Below are 23,843 nucleotides of genomic sequence, written 5' to 3'. Positions count from 1 at the left end.
CACATCATAGAGGATTATGTTTAGTTAGCTAAAATGTTCTGAAAGAATTCTGCAACCTGACTTCTCATGCTAAAAGATTTTACACAATTTCTTCAATTTAAGTATAATGTCTAACACAACTTGAAGAGTCAATAACTCTTTCTGGAGGAAATAAAATAAAACGGAAGACCATCATAGGGTTAGGACCCACTTTGTTTCAACTTTCTTCTCTGTCCACTGTAGCCATGATTCTATGTTCACTACTCCATGCATACCTCATCTCCAAATTCAACAGATGTATTTTATCTCTTACCAAACTTGACCTCTATGTAACATTAAATCCCATAAGCCATTTTTCTTTTCTTAAAACTATCTCCTCTGTGTTTCAAGGAATTGCTTCCATTTTCTACTTTGTGAACACCTCTCTCTCTGTTGAGTTGGTTAGCCTTTCTCTAAACCTAATTACTAAAAGCTGGTCTTTAGATGGGGCCTCTGGGTGTCTCAGTCAGATAACGGTCTGACTTTGGCTCAGGTCATGATCTTGCGGTCTGTGAGTTCAACCCCCGCATCGGGTTCTGTGCTGACAGCTCAGAGCCTGGAGCCTGCTTCGGATTCTGTGTCTCCCTCTCTCTCTGCCCCTCCCCTGTTCACATTCGGTCTCTCTCTCAAAAATAAACATTAAAGAATTTCTTTTAAAAAGTTGGTGTTTAGGTGATTACCATGGGGAGAGGGAAATGGGGAGTTATTGTTTAATGGGAACAGAATTTCAGTTTGTGAACATAATTTTTGGAGATGAATGGTGGTGACCATTGCACAACATTATGAATGTATTGAATGTCACAGAATAATGCACATAAAATTGGTTAAAATGGTAAATGTTACATATGTTTTACAACACTAAGAAAGTTGGTATTTGTCCAAATTTTTTGTCCCCGTCTTCTTAGTGTTCAATATTTTCTTTTATAGTAATCCCACCCAAGCTGAAACTTTCAACTGTCATTTATACTCTATCCTTTAAACTTAATTTTAAAATCTATTATCTTCAGTGTCAAATGATGCCCTGGACCCATCGATTTGGTCACTTAGAAATCATTCACTGCATGCCATTTACACATCCAACACTGAGCTAATAATTAGGTATAAGTTGTAAACCAACAGGTATTTTTATTTAAATATTGGACCTAGTTAGGGTTCTGTCCAAATTAATCCTGAAACCAGGAGTTGGGTACCGATCATTTGGGGGAGGGAGGGTTATGAGAAGCACAAAAGGATAGGAAGCAGGGAATGGTACGTTCATGAAGAGAGTGCATCATTGTGGGGTGTGGGCATTTCATCCATTGGGGACGCTCTCCAAGCTATATGGAACTACCTTGGAAGGATCCCACCAGAGCTTGGAAAGGCTGGCACATATACGCACAACCCCCACCTCGCACTGTTTGCAGGTTGTCCCCATGTACATTAACGACTTCAACTTCCTCTAGATCGTGCCTGCTGGAAGGCAAACGAGTCCCCATGATGCTGGAGAAATTCCTCAAGCAAGAGGGACTTGCTTCCAGACTCCTTTGTGTTGTTTTTTTTTTTTTAATTTTTTTTAATGTTCATTTATTTTTGAGAGAGAGACAGAGAGTGAGCGGGGGAGGGGCAGAGAGAAAGAGAGACACAGAATCTAGAGCAGGCTCCAGCCTCTGAGCTGTCAGCACACAGCTCCATGCGGGGCTGGAACTCATGACCCGTGAGATCGTGGCCCAAGCCGAAGTCAGATGCTTAACCGACTGAGCCGCCCGGGTGCCCGCTCGGAGCCTGGAGCCTGCTTCAAATTCTGTGTCTCCCTCTCTCTCTCTGCTCCTCCCCTGCTCACGCTCAGTCTCTCTGTCCTTCAAAAATAAATAAAAACATTAAAAAAAAAAAAAGATCACAGTCTTCAAGTACTTTCCCTCTAATGGCACACTTGCGGTATAACAGAAGCGAGTTTCAGACCCACATATGACTGACTTCCAAATCCAGTCTCATCTTCCTCTTCTGTAAAATGGGGCTAATGGTATTTTTTTTCAAAGCATTGGTGAAAGAGTTAGAGATGTTACCATCTATGTAATATCAGGCATGGTGCCTCCCAGGGTAGATATTTCATACACGTTGGTACCTCCCATGGGCAGAACTGGTTCATCTCTTTCTTGGTAGAGGACCAAGAAAGTATGCCTTCTTTCTGTTGTCAGTACCTGAAATAGTCACAGAAGTTCAATAGAAGAATGCTCAGTCTTACTTAAGTCTTTTCCCTCTGTGTCTCCTGCCTTCCATCACCTTCCATTCCAGCTTACCTTCTGTATTTTCACTAAAATGATATATCTAAAATAAAAAAACCTTCGGGCTGCCTGGGTGGCTCAGTCATTTAGAGGAGCCAACTTTGGCTCAGGTCATGACCTCAGGGTCGGTGAGTTCGAGCCCAGCCTCAGGTTCTGGGCTGACAGCTCAGAGCCTGGAGCCAGCTTCAGATTCTGTGTCCCCCCCGCCCCTCTCTGCCCTCCCCCACTCATGCTCTGTCTCATTCTCTCTCTCAAAAATAAATAAATGTTAAATTTTTTTTAAAAATAAAAGCCTTTAAGGGTTATTGCCACTTACACTGTAATCCACAATTGTTCAGAGTGTCACTGAATGCGTTTCATGGTCTGTGCTGTTTTCCTGCACACACAACACCAAACTATCCAGGGTCCCCTGGTGGTCCTGTGCTGCCTCCTTCTAAAGGCTTCTGTGCCCTCACTCTGCCTGGGATCTTCTTCTCAAATGGGTCTCCATCCCCAGATCAGGTCAGTCCCCCTCTGTGAATGCGTCTTTCCTTAACCGCTGAGCTCCTTAGCTGCCTTGGGCTTAGTTTATAAGAAACCCTTTAGGGTCCCCTCCGAACCTTACGCACCGTCTGCAGAGCATTTATTGCAGCCTCTTGCAGAAGCCGTACACCACGAGAGAAGAGATTATATTGTATGTATTGTCTTTAATCCCAAAATCTAATCAATGAGATAATAAAAGAGTGACTGTGTAGTGTTTAATGGGCCAATTGAACACAGTTGTAGCTCCTGCTAGCCTTTCTGAAAGTCCTCAATGAAATAGTCTCAGATAGTTTTACAAGCAGAAGTTTCGTCTTAGTAAGTCATGGCATGCAAGTAAAGGCAATTGACTGAGCAACGTTTTTGCACAAATTGATTGGAAAATACAGGGGGGATGAGAACACAGAGGTTTCGGGAACCAGCGGAAAACTCCGCCAAGTGCCAGTTGATATTATGCTGTCTCTTACACTCTGGTTGGCGAAGACACTCCTGAGGTGTACATTTAGCCGTAAATAATTAGTTCAATTACTGGAGATGGGGAGTGGGAGTGAATAACAGGTGATGGCACCAGTATTAATAAGTCCATGAAGATCTTTACTCATTGCACAGATATTTGTGAGTATGTGCCAGGCAATGAGTAAAGGATACAGCTTCTGGTCTGGGCCCTGCTCTGGTGCAAGGAGGAAGGATCCCATGTGGAATCCTGGTGACCCACCTGGGTGCCTTTTGGTATCCCTTCCCCAGTTTTAATGGTAAAAGGATAGGCAGGGCAACCTCTGACTGAGAAAGACATCATGACCAGAGGGTCAGGTCCCTCAAAGATGAGGATCTGGGTCTGCAAGCTATCTAACAAGGCCAGCAGCAAGAGTAGCCAAGGGGAAGAGGAATCTAGAATGGACAATGCAGCAGAGAGGTGATTACACCAGTTGCAGCCTTGAGACCAACAACAGCTGGATGAACATCGTTTATCCTTCTGTCTTTCATGTTACAAGCTCCCCTCAAGAATAGAGTTCCGCCAGGGGGCACTAGGGTGGCTCAGTCGGCTAAGCATCTGACTTCGGCTCAGGTCACGATCTCACGGTTCATGGGTTCGAGTCCTGCCCTCAGGCTCTGTGCTGACAGCTCAGAGCCTGGAGCCTGCTTCGGATTCTGCGCCTCCTTCTCTCTCTGCCCCTCCCCTGCTCGTGCTCTGTCTCTCTCTGTCTCTCAAAAATAAATAAATGTAAAAAATAAAAATAAAAATAAAAAAATAAAGCTCCACCAGAATCCTGCAGAAACTGTTTTGACTGTATATGGGTAAATTCATCGGAAGTACACAGGGGTGAACAATGGCAGACATAGAGATTCACTGTTCAGAGCCACCTTCATGAAGGATTTATTGCCCAGTCAGGAGGCTACGGTCAAGAAACAGTCTCCTGCTGTTATTTCCATCAGAGTCTGTCTGTAGAGAACTGTCTCATCTAAGGTCATGTCCTCCCTAAAGCAGCATGCATCTTGTGACCGAGTGAAGCGAGGTGGGTATAAATCTGAATGATCAGATACCTCAAGGCTCAGTATATGAGTATAAGCTTGTAGCAGATTTCACCTGAACTACAGCCCACTTGTGGATGGTCTTGGTAGATCATTGCAAGGCAAGTCTCTCCCAATGGGTAGAGATTGGATTATTCACTCTGTGTTGAACGAGAAGTTCCCTGAGGTCAGCTTCTATGTGAAACTTGGGCAGTGGCAAATGAAATGGCCTGGCCGGCCAGAAGAAATGTGAAAGGAGAAAGACTGGAAGATGAGTAACAAGGAGGTCTGGGCTAAGGGGAGGAGGGCAGGCAAGGAGATCAAGAAGGGCGTCCGTCAATTTTATGTTGATTTCCACTAGTGCACATTTATCACGAAAGGTGTGCTCACCAATCAAGGAGAAACAATGCCTCGGCCACCTCCTAACAGCATTACAATAAGGGCACTGGCTGTGCTGATACAGATGGAGGAGATTCGTGAGGCCCCACTAGCCAAAACCGACCTCCCCTCTGCCACCGCCACAGTTCAACCTGCCGGCGACAGAGCTCAACTCTTGGACCCAAAGGGGCACCGTTACTTAAGGAGATCAAGTGATCACTTGATGGAAAGTGACCGCATCGAATGTCTTCCAACCTGGAAATATAAGCAATTCATTCTGACAAGAATAGACCTATGAATACGTGAATCCACATGCGTTGTGGGTATGGTCATGAGTTCCCTTCCCTTTTTGCAAGGCCTCAAAGGCATCTTTGTGTGGACCTGTGATTACAAGATCCGCTTTTCATATGTCACCACTTTGAATCAAAGACCTATATATGGTGCAGTGTCCCCAATAAGATGCCTATGTGCCACAAGAAACCCAAAAGTGAAAGGAGTAGAGTCCTGGTGACTCACTTGGGGAATGTATGCTTCTTGTCCCCATGCTGTGAGTGGAAGCATAATTAGCTTTTTCTACAACCAGATCTTTCTCATGCCCTGCTGTGTCTCTTTGGACCACAGTCACCACCTGTCACGTATAGATTGCTGAAGTGTATGAAATACACATCAGGCTACTGTAGTCCCCAGATTTTAGTTTTGCCAAATGTCTTTTGAAATCCTTGTTCATTTGACTTGAAGTAAGAGAAAAGCATAATTCCCATTGTCCCCACGGGGGGCGGGGGGGGAGGGAAAATTCCCTAGAACTGAGTTTCTTTAAGGAAACGCTCTCTCTTGACCCCTGTTTTAAAATCCTGTTACCCAAGGTTACAAACATACGCTAAAGATAACACATGGGGGGCTTTGAATGCCAGGCCGAGGAGGTTGAAAAACATTAAAAATCATCCAAACCAAATTCTGGTGATGTTTGTTCCTGCCTTTATAGATATTTCTTTGCCTTTGCTTGTATTTTCTGCTAACACTCAAAAATGCCAATGGCATAGGCATGTTGGAGCCGGGTGGAAATTTGGCTTTCATTATATGCCTCAGATAATATATCGGCTCCCATTGATTTGAAATTGGACTGAGGTCTTCTAAAGAGACTTAAATTTCTTTTCTGGGTGTTTAGATTGGACCAATTTCACTCAATTTTGAATTTCATTACAAACTGCCTTCTGAATTCAATGGAAAGCCCATTTCCCTTGCAAGTCCACCAAAAGCATCTCTCCAAATTGCACTTGAACTTTTCTTAATGGGATATCAGCAACCTCCATGATAAATATTGATCTTGTATTCAGTCATTCTAAAATAAAACATTTCCCATTTTCATGTGTTTCAGCCTGTGGAGGCAAATGCTCCAAAGAAGAGGCTGGTCTTCACTTTTCATCAAAAAACCTAGTGCAGCTGGTTTGTACTGTGCCAGGAGGATCTGAACAGGTTTTTCAATGCCTTCTCCTCAAATCAGCCACTAGATCTTGAAGCCCAGTAGTCAAGGGCTTATTGAAAATTTGTGGTGTCAGTAAGAGAATTACAAGGATACTCGCGTATAATATATACACCCGGGAAAGGCAGTTCTCTTTGTTCATGGAAAACCTATCATTTGGCCTGAGACTACAAATGTAAATACCTAAAAGTTTTATAAAATTTAAACTGCAGGGGGAAAAAAATGAAAGTATTATCTGTTTTTGATTAACACATCCGAGGTCTGGCTGTCTCTTGCCTGAGTCTTTCTAAATTCATCTCTGTACTCTAGGCATATAATCTTCCCTCTAAAACCTTGATTTTATCCTGGAACATCTGAGCCCCCCCCCCCAAATTTTAGCAGTTCTCCATGGTTTAAATGTTCAAATTCTTAGTCTAGGGATCTAGAATATTTGCTGGTTCCCAATTATTCCTACACCCCCGTTGCCCCTGACTCCTACAAGGATGAATCCTTTCCTTAAGTACCGTGACCCGGTTAGGATACAGAATATTCTGGCCTTCTCCTGCTTGTATCTCAAGAACACATAGTCCTCTCAAATGGTTTTCCAATGGAAAGATTTCATACTACAAAGTCTTAGAGAAGAACTTGGAAGCAGGCTTCTTTGGGAGATAGCCCTGAAAACAGGAGTGAAGGAATGGGGACAGTGGGTCAAGCAGAGGAAGGTACATTATAAAGCAGATCACTGTTGTGAACAAATGGGCCTCAGTGCTTATGGGCACTTTCTTTAACAACCTATCAGAAAGAGTGTCAGCATTGTGTCCAAAGCTGGAAGCAGGGACATCTACTTCTAATCTTCCATTCCTCAATAGTGGGGGGTTCCTGGAAGGCATTCGTTCACCTACCTTTATGCGCTGCACCAGGTACAGGAGCTAAATAGCCTTCAGTAAGAAGAGATCTCTGCAGCAGAAAGTAGAACGTCACTGTGTCTCTTTGGGGTGCAATGCAGTCAAAGTACATGGAACTGTCCAACAGGACGTCACTCAGATCAGAGGTGGGCTGGGAGCCATGGTCCGTGGCATCAGTAACATTGGCTCATCTTCCATTGGTACTTCAAAATGAGCCCAAGAGGGACGCATGGTTGCTTTGTCCTGGTCCCTGACTTCGATGCACTACCTGGCTTCTGCTTTTATAGTTCCCCCAGTGACTCACAGGCTCTATTTAAGGCCTTATGAATGACTTCTCAAAGATGACATGGCCCCAGGACCTCTGGTTGTTATGTGCTTGCGTGGTTAGTATATCAGCGGATAGGGCGTTATAAACGTGACATACATCCCTAGGCTCCAACGAGACGCTCTGCTCAACAACTACGACACATGACTTTTACTTTCACAGATGCTCAGAACCCCCTTTCTACACAGTTCATCTTCCCACCTCCCCTAGTTAACCACTAGTTTAACTAGTGGATTTAACCACTAGTTAACATCCTCTATTTAACACTTATTTGCCTATCAAAATGTGGCTTGTGCCTCAAAATTCCACTTGGCTGCTGCACCATCTATGAAATGATCTCTGATTGCCCCAATATACAATGATCCCCCCTTTTGATTAATCCCTGTGATAACAACTAAGCAATTAGTTCACGATGACACACAAATGTCAGCAGAAATGTCCCATGCTTTCAGATTCAGAATCAACAGAGAAATCAGCCTTCTCGATTCTGCACCTGGAGGGCGGGGTGAGGGGGGTGAAGGTAACCTACATTTTCTTTTCTGATTCTTGGTTGCTGTCTCCTCTGAATTAATTCAGTTTGTGGACCACCTCATAGATGATGTCTCTATTCAGACACATGTCAACATAGACCTGACCTGTAGCTCTTCTCTTAAGTCCAGCAACAGCAATAGCAATAACATAGCTATCAATCTACGTGAGGCTTCCTTTTTCCCAGAAAACTGACAAAACTTCTAATGTATCCTGGAATGGAAAAATTGCATTGGCCACGTGTGATGACAGGGAATCAGCTTTCTTCCATATTAATGAAGGCCCTTCAGTTTTCTGTCCCTCCTTTCTGTCTCCTACCTGTTTTTACCTCCCTCCATCTTAAATTTCTGTTCATTTCTTTTTCTCTATACCATGCTCTCAACCCTCCCACATCAACCCCGATGGAACCGTCATGGTATTTGCCTAACACAATCCGTTGCTTCCCTGAAAGAGACACTGGTACCATTTGTAAAGTAATGAGTTTGGCCTTTAAAGGGTGGCTATCACTAAAAGACGGGTATGAACCTGGTAATGGTGAAGTAGATTCTAAGAGAGATACTCACTGGGTCTGGCTCCACTTAAGGGAGCAGACACTGTTTCACTGGCACCCAGTAATGACAAGTCACTGAAAAAATGAGTCACTAAGTAAACAAATACAAAACTGATGTGTCCCCAAAGTGTCATTTTATCCATACACAACAATAATATAGTCATCTTGTGAGCCAGAGATGTTCAGATTTTTCCCAAGTCTTCTCTTTCTCTGAAGCCAATAAACATGGGACCCCAAATCACAACCAGAAACTGTTACCAGGTGGCCATGAGGAATTCTTGTAATAGAAGGGAAACTCACCAAAGTCTTTGTCACCAACGCAGGATCTCCTTGATGCCCTTCGGTAAGCATACAAGTGAGGACTGTAGGAAGAATCCCAAAAGAAAGAAAAATTGTACCAACGTGTCCAAATGATTGGACACTGTTAGTATAAACTCCCAGCTCCTTCTCTTAACAGGCATGCCCAACCCCATTCTTATTGACACATGATTTTCTAAGGCTATTAACCTATTCAAAACCGGTGCTCTGATGTCTAGCCATCCTAGGAACTGTGTTCTCCTTCAGATAATTCTGCCTGCCTTGCTCTATCTTTTGTATAATGTCTTAACAGCTTAACTTTCCTCTGTTCCAAGTTCTTAGCACAGTTGTATATTTTGGTTCAGGCACAGCAGTGATATTCTACAATTTGTAGCTCTAATATTTAAAACTCACACTACAAATTACGTTTTTTGTTACTCCATTTTATAGCCTGTAGCTTGTCCTACTCAACTGGATATTTGCCCCATTATAGATAATGTACATATGCTTCCGATAAATACTTTTCTCTTAAGTTCTGAGCTTTTTAAAGGCAGGAGCAAAATCCAGGGGCAGTAAGAGACCTCCAGAGGTGTGAACTATACTATACAAATCAAGATGCAAAGGAGAAACGAGTAGCAACCATTTCATAGAGCATGTAAAAAGGCCCCCAAAAATCTGCCTTAAATATGGTTGATAAGGATTCACGTCATTAGATTGAAATTTGAGGAATTGCACATGACTTTTTTTTTCTAAGTATGAGTAATACTGTCTTTGGCTTATGACCATGAGCAATCCAATGCAGGAGGATGGGATGAGAAGAGCACTGGAAATCTTAAGGAAAATCATTAAGACCCAGGGTGAGAGAGAGATTGCATCCAAGCAGAGGGATGTGATTTGCCAAGTGGGATGAGAAACACATCTGAAGTTACATGACTATAGCGTCATTGCCTGGGTATCCGCCATTAAAAAGAGAAGCAGGTGGTAAAACTCAGTTGTTAAGGCTGTAGGTCCAGCACCAGAGTGCGAAGCGAGCTCTTTCTTCCACCTGCTGCTGAAGCACGTTGGTAAGTTTCTGTTTCCTTCTTGGTATAATGAGACTGATAACGTCTACCTTAAAGAGCTATTGTCGAGGTGGCATTTTAAATTTTTTTAACGTGTATTTATTGTTGAGAGAGAGAGAGAGAGACAGAGCATGAGCATGGGAGGGGTCGAGAGATGGGGAGACACAGAATCCAAAGTAGGCTCCAGGCTCTGAGCTGTCAGCACAGAGCCCAAAGCGGGGCTCGAACTCACGAACCAAGAGATCATGACCGGAGCCGAAGTCGGGCGCTGAACCGACTGAGTCACCCAGGTGCCCCGTGGTGGCATTTTAATAGCTCACGGCTATGAGTACTTGGAGTGGCCTAGACACCACCTGGGAATGCGGTTGTGTAAGCTCATGCGATCCTTTGAAGGATATTGAGATCGGTGCTCTGACTCACCAAGAGCAAGATGGCTTTGAGGAATCACTCGGGTTCAGCAGTAGGATGCGCTGGAACTACAATTTGAACCCAAGTGTTCTGATTCCAGAGACCCCCTCGTCTTAACCAGATACCAGCCATGCCTCCTCAATGGCCCATTCTACCATTAAAGTTCTCCATATATGAGACAATGCACAGAAATTCTTTATACGAGAACTTAAAACATAAGTACCATTTCTTATTACTTTATCAGTACTACGTGTGTAATTATTAAGTTCTCCTGGAAAATATTAGACTGGGTTTCAGGCAACCTTCATTCTGGGCTTAGCTCTGCTGCTACCTTGATGTACATCTTTGGCCAAGTCATTTCCTTCTCTGTTGCTCATTTTTCTTACCTGTAAAATGAAGCCTGGCCGTGATACTTCCTTAGTTTCTTCTCCAACAGCCTATGATTCATAGGTAAATGTAAGGGTTATGTATCAAACACCTTAGAGGTTTCACTGAGCAAACTTTAAAGACCTTCAACTTTGCTTCTTGAGTGCCTGCTTTTACTCAGTATTTTAGAGAGGATGCCAGATCGGAGGGGAATTAAGGGGGCTAACAATTTATTCACATTTTGTGTTTCATTCCAGAACGGAGAAGAAAAAGAAAAGCAAGTTTAAAAAAAAAAAAAAAGAAAAAAGAAAAAAAACAATCCCATCTTCATTTCCCAGAGAGAGGCTCAGAGCCACAGAGGTGGAGAGATTTCATTGCCTGTCCAGAGTGATCTTGGATGTCCCTTGAAATAAATTGATCTGGGGTCCTAACATATGTAATTTCAATTTCGGTAATGGTAGGTCTGCAGCATTAGCCGCGGTTGCCAAAAAAAGGGTTGACATTTATTGCAGGCTCAGACATGGAGAAAAATGATTCTTCACATGAATACATTTGCCTAAAGCAATGATAGTCTCAGAGGGAAATCATAAACAGAAAGAAAATGCTACTTGACTACCCTCAAAGCCGGGGAAACCTAGAGAGGCTGAAGAACAAATAATTAGCATTCAGGAGAATCCGCTTTCCTTTTTTCCTCAGCTCACTGTAACGGATTCTGCTGGTGTTCCGCCATAGCCCCTTGGTACTTTCCATTCTGTGTGTGCCAATGGCCTCCCGCTCGAGCATCTGTGCTTCTCTGCCTGGGGGCTTTCTCTGGCTGAGCGGGGGACAAGTGAGAGGCGCCAGGTGGCTGGTGATCCTGGGAGCAGCCCTCAAGTGATGCCACATGGTACCAAGTGGCTAAGGATCTCAGCTTCCTCGTCTCTCAGGTAGGCCAACTTTTGGATCTGTTCTCCCCAGGCATCAGAGGTCATGAGCAAGACCGAGCCCCAGTGCCTATGTCAGTGACACACTCTTTCGCAGCACCTGCACCTGGAATTGGCTTCTGTGATGGTTTGGAGAATACACCTGTCAGATCTCTGACTACGGGGAAGCAGCGGACTGAGAGACCCAGCGGCTTTGTTCTTACATCCATCACTGCATTTGCACCAAGACCACGCTTCCCAAGAACTGCTCTCAGCCACTGACTGAGAGACGGGGACCCTGAGGCACGTGCGATATTTCTCTGCTAGCTTCCAGGACTCAAGGGCTCCCCACAGGCCTTACCAAACTTTTCTAAGAGGTCTAAGATGCTTCTGCCCGACGTTCCTTCTTCCCCGTCTCCTTCCAACTTCCACTGAAATCTGACCATTCTCCAGGCTTCTCCTAGTCCCTTCCCATTTTCTCTTAACATAGACACTTTCCCCCAATGAAATCCATATACGTGTGACCCTGCCTTGGTGCCTGCTTCTCAGAGATGTGGAATAACACAGCTTTCTTGGCTTTTTCTGTCTTATTTCCCTGTTGCCTACCAGTGTTTCCTGGGATCACCCAAATTGGGACGCCAAATTGGGATCACCCAATACACCACTTGCATTCAAATCTTTGTCTCACACCCTGCTACTAGGGACCCAACTTAAGAAGATCCTTCCTCCTTTAATTCATAACACCCCAGGTCTTGTAACTTCTACGTTCCCTCCATCACCTGCCCATGCATGCGTGCGCGCACGCGCGCACACACGCACACACACGGACACACAAGCGCGTGCACACACGCATGTGTAAACACTGGCAATGGAGAATTTTAACACAAAATCATTTGAGACAATATTCTTCCACAGGTTTAAACACAAAGTGGGTAGTGAATATTAAATGCGGACGTTTATTAGAGACTTCAAAGGGGGAAGTGCTGAAATCACAGATGCCTAATGATTGATTAATGTTCAGTCCTACTTCATACATGGGATCCATATAATGATGGTTTACATCTGGATGCATCAGCAGGACCCATCAAAGCGTCCAGATTCTACAAAGATTAGAAATGATATGAAAGTTTCCAGGACAAAGGGTGAAGATAACGGTAGCAAACTGATAAGGCCTTTCTCTTTGAGAACGCTACCGTATACGATAGGGTTAGTGACCATGCTGAATTGGAAGAAGGCTTAAATTGGGAGAAGAATGAAAGGCCAACGTGGAGTCAAGGGGCTTATTATTATCGATTTGAGCCTTGTATAAAAACATGCCCATTTGAAGCTCTCTTGAGATTTTATCTTTCTTCTGGCTGGCTTTATCTGGATAATACACTTTCACTAGTTAATGCTTATCAGATGAAAGCGCATCCTCCCTCTTGTTGCCTGGGAATAAGAGAGTCCTGGTACTGATAATATAGAGCAGATTTTAATCCAGGGTCCATGACCTCATCACCTTGAGCAACATGGACACAACACACATGTTAGGTAGTTTTGTATCCTATCTCCTCCGTTCGCATTTTTATCACAGCCATTGCTATGATCATGGTTTGCAAGTGAACAGATTCTTAAACCACTTCCCTCTGTTGCACTAAACATCTCATGCTGTCACATGAATTCCTTGTAACAATTAGATAAGCCATTTTTGACACATGGACGAGCCTGGAATTATAATGGAGTTAATACTCCGTGGATCCAATTCCTGACCAATGGGATATTGAAGCCAATGGTTAAATACAACCTTTTCCTGTCCCCCAGGTGGACAAGTTGGGGGATCATGACACATGGATCAAAGGTTTCCCAACAGAATTTAGCCTAAGAGATCCATACTGTGACCATCCCAACAACAAACTCTAAAGTATTCTTTCCTTCCTTCCTTGCTTGCTTCATTTTCCTAATGCCCTATCCTTTTCCTTGGGACTGCTTCCCGAAATAAACTATGCAATGCAAGCTTTTGCCTGAGACTCTGCTTTTTGAGAAAGCTTGACTAACACTAGTATCTAAAACTCATGGGAGAAAGGACAAAGGTAAAATCTAGAAAAACCTGGAGAAAAGAATTTGATATGGCTAAGGGCAGAGCATCTGCCTGGAGGTCAGTCCAGAAGCTCAACACACAGTATGGTAAAAACTTCAGTTTTATTTGAACTAAATTTGGTATCTGGGGATCTCCAATAGAATGGATAGGGTCTAAAATACTAAAATAAGGAGTTCTTGGTAGGGGATGGGTCTGTAATTTCAAAGAGCGGGAGATGAGGTGTTTCTCAGTGGTCATACTTTTTAAACTAACAATATAGTTAGGCATGGAAGTCACAGCACCATCAGGAAGGAGAGAGGATTGGTGGTTAGGGGTTGTCCAGAGCCTCATGCCCTTCCACGCAGGTGATGCTCCTTATAGTCATGACAGGACTGCCCAATACACTTGAAGTCACCTAAACAAATGAAAAAAACCTGTCAATTGTGTACATTCTGCAAAAGCATAAGATGGCAGAAAAAAATAATCGACATAAAAATATTAAAAGACAAGTATGAATAGCACCATTTAATTTGAATTAAATTAAATTAATTTAATTTATTGTTTCATGGAGATACCCATTGCCATTGTTTCATCGCGATACCCACCATAATCCTATTCAAATGACACAACCCCTCCCCCAAGAATTTTATACATACAGCATCTATGTCAGTCACTGAGTATATGGAGACCTGTGACCCGAGGCAGAAGGTTATTTGGATAGATTGGGCAGTTGGGGGACTGTGACTCAGTGGGTGAAGCATCCACCTAAGACAAACCAGACAATGGACCCAAGGCAACATAGATGGGTTAGAGACCTCAGGAGCTATCCAGGAAAAGGATGCTAAAACGCAAACTGTTGGGTCCAGGACTTCTCAGGAGCTAGGTGATGCAGTCAAGGGTCGTTGGAGGTACCGTAGCTTCATAAAACTTGCGAAGGGAGGATTTAAGAGCACTCAGCCAGGGTAGCAGCTGTGCGGCCATGGTGTATAACACAGGTGTATTAGAGAGAGACATTTCTCATCCATCTATATCAACGAAGCAGGTGCTTGTAAGGTACTAGGGCAGTGATTCTCAATCAGGGGTGAGTTGCACCCTCCAGAGATATTTGGCTATGTCTAATGATATTTTTTGGCTGCCACAACTAGAGAGTTGCCCCTAGTGTGTCTTGAGTAGAGGGCAGGGGTCCCGATAAGCATCCTGCAGATCCCTACAGTCCCCACGACAAAAATTTACCTGGCCCAATGTCAACAGCACCAAGGCCGAGAGATTCTAGACTACAGGGATGTTTACATCCTTCTCAGAGTTCCTCAGCAGGTAAGAGGAAAAGAGCCTGCTCTCCATAAAGGGTAGGAGGGAAATTACATTTCATGGCACCTGACACGTGCCAGGTCTAGTACACAACTTCCTTTGAATGTCACAAACAAGAGTAGGTATAATGACATCACTTGACGGAAAAGAAATAGAGTCTCAGAAAGAGAAGCAACGATCCAATAAATAACTCATCTTAGCTTGGACTTAAATCTTTTATAGACAAAGCCCAAAGCTGAGACCTTACTGGAAAAAAAGAAATACATTAGTTAGTTTTTCTAGTTTCAAAATGAAAATCATTTTCATCGATCGCTTATAATTTGTAACAAGGCAGGAAAATGTCACTGTGCTCATGACTGGTTTTATGTGCCAATAAGTTCAGTCTCAAGCTAGTAGCTTTTAATAAACGTAGACATCATGCTATTAGAATGTTTATTTAATCATTAAGTTTTATTTAGCACTGAAATATTAGGAATAGTTTTATCAGGGAGGTAGGATGACAGATTATTTTTATGACTGCCTAATTATTTTCCCCCAAAGTTTATAGATTTTTTATAATAAGCATATACGGAAAACTATAAAGTTGCCAGATAGGTATTTTTTAATGTGGTATAAATATAACAATTGTTTCAAGATACAGAATAAATGGCAGATAATATAGATGTTTATTTGGGGATTCTTTGGATTAGCTGACAAAGAAATCCAAAATTCAATTCCATTCAATGTGACCATTCCTGGCCTCCAAGCAACTTGCAAAATAGGGTTTTGTCCAAACGGATTCAAATATTTGTAATGCCTTCTCCTTAGGGTTGCCTGTGAAGTTTCTGTGAATAATCCCACAGCTAATTCGAATTTCATCTTTCCACAAATATTCCATCCATCATTATTGGGTGTAATATCCTCTACCCTTCTAGACCTAGAGTGCCTTCCTTGAATTGTGGTGTTCTAGTTACAGCATTATTAGTTTCCTCCCCAAAATTATGAGCTTCAAAGGCCAAGTTTTATGCTTATTCAGCTGTATATTTTCTTATCACCGAATGCAGTATTCTGCAAATAGAAGGAAGTCCATAAATGTTTGCTTTGGTGAAACAATTCTAGCCCTTGGGCCAAGGTGTTAACAGAGGGCCAGAATCCCAGAGAAGAAACAGGTGTGGGGTGTTGCAAAGAGAGTCTATGCTTAGCAGGCATGTTTATATTCAGGGTTAGTGGCCTGTATTTTTAATTTACCTGATTTTTCCACTGTATTGACTTTTTTCTTAAATAATTTCTTATTTAGATCTGAAGATCAGAAGTCTTTCAAGTTGAAGCCCTGCCTACACAGTCATTTATGAGCTGTACCAAAAAAAAAAAAAAAAAAAAAAAAGAAAGAAAGAAAATAAAGAAATGGAAACGCCAAGGAACATTAAAAATCTCTGACATGAAAAATGTGTCACAACACGAGGTTTTAAGGTGGACCAGGTAAAGAAATACGAAGCTTTACATTTGTGGAGCTGCTCTAGGGGAAAGGTTTAGACTGCCCTGGCGTCAAGTTTAACCACACATCCAACAGGTGTTGGTGAATTGCATCGGAACAATGAGTGAAGTCTGCCATCTACAGGCCCCTATGTGTATTACAGCATAGGCTCCCGCAGACCTTGAACCTGAGAAGGCAGGAGTCTTGGATAACAGGACTGCCCCATGATGGGATCTCAAAGACACAATCCCATGACAATCCTGAGACAACCCTATGTTGAATTATTTGGAGTCTACGTTTTGTTTCCATCCTTCAATATAGGTATATAAGCAAAATGTTAAAGCTAGCTAAAAGAAAAACTCCCATCCACCCCCTTTCCTGCCAAATCATTACTTGACAAAATTGAAGATGTGAGCTTCGTGCCTCCGCCATTTTTATTTTTATCTTAGTGTTCTGACCTTTCTTTGCATTGTAATTGACTCTATCTATGTCTATCTACCTAGGAATCGGTTAACTCAGTGCAGGAAACCCCTAGAAAGTTAACTCAGTGCAATTCCTACAGTGCAGGAAACTCCTAGAACTGATTTTGGTATGCCCTCTTGCCAAGCCCAATGTCTGGCACATAGCAAATGTTCCACAAAGATTGGATGCATGAATAATTATGGGAATAAAAATGCATGAATAAGAAGGCAAATCAATAAACTAATTATTTCTAGGTACTCTTGTTCCAAATTACCTATGAATTTATGAATAAAAAATGAATACATGAACACATACATATTTATGGAAAATGTGAATATATATGTGTATATATATATATATATATATATGCATATATGCATATATGCATATATACACACATATATACACCTGTACCTCTCTGGGTATCTTTGTCAATTGTTTAGCAACTTCTGTAATAAGTCCAGGGGGTTGCCACTTTTTCTTAAAACCTTAAATCCGTATATTTAAGATTTTATAAATTCAGCTTTAGGGCCCCAGTTATGTCATGTCATCAGACCAAACGTTCTGAAAGATTCATCTTATTTATAAAGTAAATGTGGTACCAAGGTCATAGTTATTACTTCTCATTTATTTTATCCTTTCTGCAATTGACTGTCTAGCTCTAGTCAGAGGAAATGAGAGCCAAGGAAAAATGTTTAGATAAGATCATTATAGACAGAATGAAAAAGAAAGTAGAAAAATAAGGTAAAAATTGTTTCTCCTAAGAGACCTGGATTCTCTTCCCGGTTCTCTCTACCAACACAACCTTGAGGAAGCTTTTGGGGTTGTTAATCTTGACTGATCTTTCAAAGGAAGGGGCCAAAATTCATCGTTCACTGTTGCGTGCCAGGCACTGTGCTCAGTATTTCCCCGAATTGTCACATTTAATATGCCCGGCAGCCCCAGACTGGGAGACACAGACAGATACACCATTTGATGGGCATGAAATTGAATTTCCGGGAGACTGTTCCTGCAGGGTCACATTTCAGGAGGTACCGTGGTGCACTGGAACCAGCTCATACCAGCTTGTAAGAGCCCACTCCCCATTCAGAAATGCCGTATTGGTCGCTTGAAGTCAGCCACAGTGGAACTATTCATGAGCACGTAGATCAGGGATTCCCACGAATCAGCCCCGACTCCTCCCCCAAGAGCGGATTGTTTAATATGTACCAGCACCCCCCTGGTTACAAAGCAATAATAAAAGTTTAAGAATAATTGACTCCAAATGCATGTTCTTTCAAATAGACCACAGTACCCTCGAGTTAAGGGATAGCCCATTTAAGATTTATATAGCAATTTATAGTGGTTAAAACAATACTGTTATGTCTATGTAGGTTCAATGAGATGAAGCTAATCTCTGTTTCTCCTTTCTTCCTCCCTGTTTCCTCCCTCCTCCTCCCTTCCCAGCAGAGCCCCAGCCACATCCTGGGGGCCTGCTGTGTGCTCAGTGTTTGACAGAAACTGCAAGATTTACAACGCTGAAGGAAATAAGGCCTGGGTCGGGTAAGGGATTTAGAGAAGACCACGAGGTAACTAGGTACGGAGCCCTGAATCCAGAATGAAGTTTCCCTCCCTTTGATCTGCTCTGTGAGTCTCCTGGTGACTCCCCAGACCTAGTCCTCAAGTCCCGTCTTCTGACACGTTCCGGACCCCCACACTTCTCCCTTTATTCATTTCTTCAACAAATAGCTGAGCACAGAGTGTGTGAGACACCTTGTTCCCACCACTTAAGATGCAGTGGTGAAGTCAGGAGGGGACTGCCAGTCTCTGGCCCTGGCATCTTCCCCTCTGGTGGGGGACACAGAAGCCGCAGGGACAGAATAGCAAGACAGTCCGGCCACAGGGGCTCTGGTTTGAATCGTGGGTGCACCTCTGTCTGTGCGACCGTGGGCGGGTTACTTCACCTCTTTGTGCCTCAGTTCCCTCTCATACTTTAAGAGGAAATAAGAACAGGCCCCACGTCTTAAAGGATTACATTTTGTAATTTTTTTTTTTTTTTTTTTAGTATTTATTTATCTGGGGGAGAGCGCGAGCAGGGGAGGGGCAGAGAGGGAGGGACAGAGGATCCGAAACGGACTCTGAGCTGCCAGCGAGAGCCAGATGCGGGGCTCAAACTCGCGAACCTCCAGACCTGAGCCCAAGTCGGGCGCTCAACCAGCTGAGCCACCCACGTGCTCCCATTTAGTAATGTTACATAGCATCTGGTGCACAGTTAAGGGCTCCATACGTGTTAGCCACTACTTTTAAAGGAACAAACTAGTGACATTCTGTAGGGAGATTTATGAAGAGTCCTGAGGTTGGCATGAGGGGACAATTTTAGGTACGGTGATCAATGAAGTCCTCTCTGATGAACTGGTAAGACGCTGAAGAGGAACCCATCCAGACAACACTTCCAGCATGAGGAACTGAATGGCTAAGCTCCGCAACGGGTCAAGGGTTTAGTGCTCAGGAAGTGTCAGAAGCCAACGTTCTCGGAACACAGGCCGAGGGCGAAGGGACGAAGAAGGGAAAAAAATCCTGAGAGGCAGTTATAGCCCTGAGTAGTTTGCACTGTATTCTGAAAGCAAAAGAATTTTTTAAAATGTTTATTTATTTTTGAGAGAGAGAGAGAGCAGGAGCAGGGGAGGGCAGAGAGAGAGGGAGACGTAGAATTGGAAACAGGCCCCAGGCTCTGAGCTGTCTTCCTAGAGCCCGATGTGGGGCTCGAACCCACGAACCGTGAGATTAGGATCTGAGCCGAAGTCAGACGCTTAACTGACTGAGCCACCCAGGTGCCCTCAGATATTTTTTTTGTTTTGTATTTATTTATTGTCAAGTTAGCTAACATACAGTGTCGTCCTGGCTTCAGGAGTAGATTCCCATGATTTGTCACTTACATACAACACCCAGTGCTCATCCCAACTAGTGCCCTCCTCAATGCCCATCACCCATTTTCCCCCTCCCCCCTAACTGCCACCCCCATCAACCCTCAGTTTTTTCTCTGTATTTAAGAGTCTCTGTGGTTTGCGTCCCTCTCTGTTTGTATCTTATTTTTCCTTCCCTTCCCCTACGGTCTTCTGTTAGGTTTCTCAAATTCCACATATGAGTGAAAACATATGATATCTGCCTTTCTCTGACTGACTTATTTCGCTTAGCATAATACCCTCTGGTTCCGTCTATGTTGTTGCAAATGGCACGATTTCATCCTTTTTTATCACCAAAAAGTATTCCACTATGTATGTGTGTGTGTGTGTGCGTGTGCGTGCGTGTGTGTGTGTGTGTGTGTGTGTGTGTGTGTATATATATATATATATATATATATATATATATATATATCACATTTTTTATCCCTTCATCAGTTGATGGACGTTTGGGTTCTTGAGGTTCTTCTTCCTTGGAGCATTTCTGCCCCTGGTTCTTGTCTCTTCAATGTGACTCTTCCTTAAGGCCCGTGGTTAAGGATCCCGGGGTCTGCCTGGTTTTACAGTCTTACCATTATTTGTTCTGTGGCAACTTTGAGAGATAATGAGCAACCCCTTGGAAATTGACATTTCCAAGACATCCTCAAATTGTTTGTGTCCTGGATCTTTGTCTTTGGTTTCTAACCCTTTGGCTCAATTAAATAAGATCATCTGGATCGGGAATCCACTGATGATTCCTGCAAATTTATGCATTAATCCATTTGCTGGAGAGAACTCCCAGTTATCATCAAATCTCAGCAGGCGTTTGACTCCAGAAGGAGTAAGGACTGTCAATTTAAATTGTCTGAAAGCCCACATGACCCCTGCTTTTACACCTTGCCATTTCCCATAAGCCTCCGTTGGGGTCAGAACCAGGAAGGACCAATTAGGTCTTCTCTAATCTCCAGCGAGGAATTGATTGGAAGATTCCTTGCCTTGCAGGCCAATTGCTTCTACCTCAGGATCCTCTTACAAAGTGGTAGTAACCTGGAGTGCTTGGGTGGCTCAGTCGGCTAACCATCTGACTCTTGATCTCATGGTGCGTGAGTTCAAGCCTCACATCCTGGCTCCATGCTATTAGCATGGAGCCTGCTTGGGATTCTCTCTCTCCCTCTCTCTCTGCCCCTCCTCCACTCATGTTCTCTCTCTCAAAATAAATAAATACACTTTATATTTAAAGAAAACTGGCAGTAACCTGCCTCTCCGAAGACAGCATTATTATTGTTGTTGCTGTTGCTATTGTTCGATGAGTGGGCAAACAGCTTTAAGTTTGGGTTCACTGGGAAAGGCCTATGACCATAATCCTGGGATTATCTGCTTGCCCTGATGCCCCAGGCACAGCTCAGTGATCCAGAGCGGGCAGCCCAGAGCACCCGCATGCCATCTCCTAGTCTACTCATCCATGTACTGGAAATGTACTTTTGAGCGAGGCAGAGACAGAATGAGAGTGGGTTAGGGGCAGAGAGAGAGGGAGACACAGACTCCGAAGCAGGCTCCAGGCTCCGAGCTGTCAGCACAGAGCCCGACGCGGGGCTCGAACTCACAAGCTGTGAGATCATGACCTGAGCCGAAGTCAAACATTCAACCGACTGAGCCACCCAGGCGTCCCTTTTTTTTAATATTCTTTTTTTTTTTTTTTTAATTTTTGGCTGAAGACTATTTCTACTGGGTTTATAAAAGAGGAACTAAGACACCTAGAAAAGGCTAGGGCTTATGACAGTTTCTCTACAGAGTCATATTAAACAAAGCAAAACAACAACAACAACAAAAAGTTAAGTGCCCCAAGCAATGAACTCAGGTATTCCAGGGACCTTCCATGTCACTCAAGCAACTCAGCAAGAATTCTCAGAATCCAGGGGCGCCTGGGTGGCTCAGTCGGTTAAGCATCTGACTTTGGCTCAGGTCATAATCTCACAGTTCGTGAGTTCGAGCCCCGCGTCAGGCTCTGTGCTGACAGCTCAGAGCCTGGAGCCTGTTTCAGATTCTGTGTCTCCCTCTCTCTCTGACCCTCCCCCATTCATGCTGTCTCTCCCTGTCTCAAAAATAAACATTAAAAAAAATTTAAAAAAAAAGAATTCTCAGAATCCAAATTCTCCTATATCACATGCTTGCCATTAACCTCACCAACAGCCCCATCCGTACCCTCTTTCTTATATCTTCCTCCCAAATGTAATTAGTAACATATCTGGCTAATTCTAGAATTCTTTTCCCATGTCCCACATTATTCAGATGAGCTACAATAAAATAACAATGAACAGGAAAGAGAAGGGGCTCTGCCTGAACTGGCCTGGAGTCCCTGCTTCTCCTGCATACCCAAGCTCTTCTCCGAACCCTCTTCCAGACCACAGACCCCAGCAAACAGGCCCAGGCCTCTCCCTTGGGGTAGAGTGCTTAAAGGTCAGGTTCTCCTTAGAGGAAGGGAGGAAGGAAGGAAGGAAGGAAGGAAGGAAGGAAGGAAGGAAGGAAAAACCTGAGGACCCTTGCCTGGTAATGAACCGTATCTTCATCTCACCGGGGCGGGAGGGACAAAATCTCCATAGGGTGTAGGCACCAGGTCTTGGACCCTATGCACATCCTTACAGCATCTATTTTCCAGAATATTCCTTTTCACTGCCATCTTTTCCTCCTCCTTCTCCACTATTGTAACCTGCTATCTATCTCATAAAAATGGAAGTTGGTGTTTTTATTATTTTATTTATTTTATTTTTTATTATTGAAGCATAGCTGACGTGTGATTTGATGTTAGTTTCAGATGTACAGCACGTGATCCCACCTCCTATACATAACTCAGTGTTCGCCACGATACGTGAGGTCCCCGTCTGTCACCGCACAACCTTATTGCAATGTTATTGACCATATTCCCTATGCTGTGCTTTTCATCTCCGTGACTTACTTATTTTGTCACTGGAAGTCTGTACCCCTCAAACCTCTTTGTCTATTTTACTCTTCCCCCCACCCCCTTCCTCTCTGCCAACCACCAGTTAGTTCCCGATATTTATGAGTCTATTCCTCCTTTTTTTGTTTGCTTGTTCATTTGTTTTGTTTTTCAGAAAATAAATGCAAATGTCATATGATTGCCCTTGTATGGGGCTGTTTTTATTTTCTTTGGAAACCTAATGATAATCTTTACTGTCACTGAGATCCTATTTTCAAGGACCATTTCCACAAAATGACTTTTAGAGGCAATTTGGTGGGGGGGGGGGGGCGGGGCAGGGCAACAGGGATTTTTTCAATAACCACTGTGGAATGCAGGGACCTGGGTCTCAGAGGTGGAATTGCTGGGGAAGGTGTCCACTCTGGGCTGCTGTTGTCCTGACCTTGAAACAATGCGTGCGGGAGCCTGTCTCATCGGCCATCTCAAATTGCCACGGAAAGAGGCGATGACAGTTTGCTTTCACCCAGTCCCTCGAGTTATGAGTAATTTTGCTAGACTCTTGTCATTTTCTGGCAGATTTCACGAAGTTGTGCTGAATTTGCAAACAAAGGCAAAAGGCAAACAATGGTTTAAGCTGCTTTGAGATTGCCTCATTAAACCACAGCCTGCTGGAAGCTTTCCGCTTTTAGCAATGAACACATCTGAGCTCTACAATGATGTCACCATCTAAAATTCTGTTCACATTGCTTTGGGGCGATAAAGCTGTCCCATGAGCAACTAACAAAATGATGATGATGATAATAATAGTAATAATAAATTAAATACACAAGGAAGAAAAAAAAGGAAAGAGCAGAAAACTGCTCCAATTATCAGGAAAGCTGAATTTCAGACCTACTGCTGCCATACCAGCCCCGTCACCAATTAGCAATTTCCTTGAGTTCCTCAAGCCTCAGTTTACCTCTCTGGAACTTGGATATACTGACGCCCTTTCTGTTTGGGCATTCCACTGAGCTCAGCACTTGTTTCCTATCCAGAGAGGAGGTCGTGTGCCATGTTCTCCGGGATCTTCCATTTCAGAAGTGTGCCTTTGTGATTAGGTGAGAGCCCTTTACACGCGGCAAAATCCTAAACGTGTAATGTAAGATTCTCCAGAGTATTTTCTATTCCAGCCAATTCCGGCACAACCCACAGATAACAGCAAAGTTAAAAGAATGGCACACTGAGA

At 43.4% G+C, this 23,843-nt stretch overlaps 1 long non-coding RNA gene across 1 annotated transcript in view; it reads left to right on the top strand.

Annotated features, from left to right (window-relative positions):
• The window catches only part of LOC122218614, a 51,656-nt gene extending 33,316 nt beyond the window's left edge, over positions 1-18,340 (top strand). Inside the window, exons 2-4 of the long non-coding RNA XR_006202030.1 lie at positions 11,281-11,510; positions 16,127-16,308; positions 18,215-18,340. This is a non-coding gene — a long non-coding RNA (uncharacterized LOC122218614). The remainder of the gene's footprint in view (positions 1-11,280; positions 11,511-16,126; positions 16,309-18,214) is intronic.
• The last annotated feature ends 5,503 nt before the right edge of the window (positions 18,341-23,843 follow it).

The sequence above is a fragment of the Panthera leo genome, chromosome B1, assembly GCF_018350215.1.
Source record: "Panthera leo isolate Ple1 chromosome B1, P.leo_Ple1_pat1.1, whole genome shotgun sequence".
Taxonomy (NCBI): Eukaryota; Metazoa; Chordata; class Mammalia; order Carnivora; family Felidae; genus Panthera; species Panthera leo.
Note: the sequence above shows the minus strand (reverse complement) of the source record. Positions and strands in the feature narration are given on the sequence as shown.